This window comes from Schistocerca piceifrons, chromosome 1, assembly GCF_021461385.2.
Source record: "Schistocerca piceifrons isolate TAMUIC-IGC-003096 chromosome 1, iqSchPice1.1, whole genome shotgun sequence".
NCBI classification, from domain to species: domain Eukaryota; kingdom Metazoa; phylum Arthropoda; class Insecta; order Orthoptera; family Acrididae; genus Schistocerca; species Schistocerca piceifrons.
This window is the reverse complement of record NC_060138.1, coordinates 742,060,091-742,061,211: the sequence shown is the minus strand read 5'-3', so window position 1 is coordinate 742,061,211 and position 1,121 is coordinate 742,060,091.

The following is a 1,121-nucleotide window of genomic DNA, read 5'->3' as shown; positions in this document are numbered from 1 at the left end:
TCAGTGTTTTACACTTTGCATCAGCCAAAATACAGGGTACGGCAGTGTTCATAGTAGGATATTAAAAATACACCATCAGGCAGTAACTGTAATTTATTTATTACCTCTTGTGTCAATTAATAGTTAAAGGTATTCCATTTACTAATGTGTAAGTCATTGTCCTTTGGGTGGATTACTCTCCACAAAATGGGGTGCCGACCCACATACTTTACGTACGTCGGCACTTGCACTCTGCTACTCGGTTGCTGAATACGCTGCCCCAGTTTGGGAAAGATCAGCGCATGCGAAACGAGTGGATCCTCTGCTGAACGATGCCTGTCGCGTAATCACGGGATGCCTAAGACCCATCCCGGTTAGCCAACTTTATTTGCTTAGTGGCATAGCTCCACCCAACATCAGACGAGCTGTAGCAAGCGAAGCAGAGAACCTCAAGCAGCTGCGCGACCAGCGCCATCCTCTCTTCGGACAAAACCCTCCACACACACGTCTAAAATCAAGACGGAGTTTCCTCACCTCAGTTCAACCGATCGAAACCTCAAAACAAAAGGCCAGATTGTCAAAATGGCAAGCAACACTGCCTACAGGAGACCACGCACCTCTAATCTCACCCAACGAACAATTGGCCTCTGGAAATGAACTAAAATGGCCATTATGGAGAACCCTCAACCGCCTACGAACTGGGGTGGGCAGATGCAACGTCAACATGTGTAAATGGGGATACCGAGACGGGACGGACACGTGCCATTGCGGACAGACCCAAACAATGGACCACCTCCTGGAATGCAGCAACATAGGGGAAGTGTGCAGGAAAGAAGATCTGGCAAACGCTACGGCAGTGGCAGTTAAATGCGCTGAATTTTGGCGCGACGTGATATGATATACATACTATGTTTGTCTTTATATTGTAATGTGAATCCCCATTTTAGGTTTGTTTTATTTATACATATGTGTATTGTATTTGTATTTGTGTGTATATGTAATATGTGGGTTGTCTATGGCTTGGACACGATTAAATAAATAAATAAAACGTTTTGAATATGACTCCTGTCAAATGATCCCCCCTCTGCACAACACACCCATCTAGGCGGCGTTGGAAGCTTTCCATAAGTCGGTGTAACGTA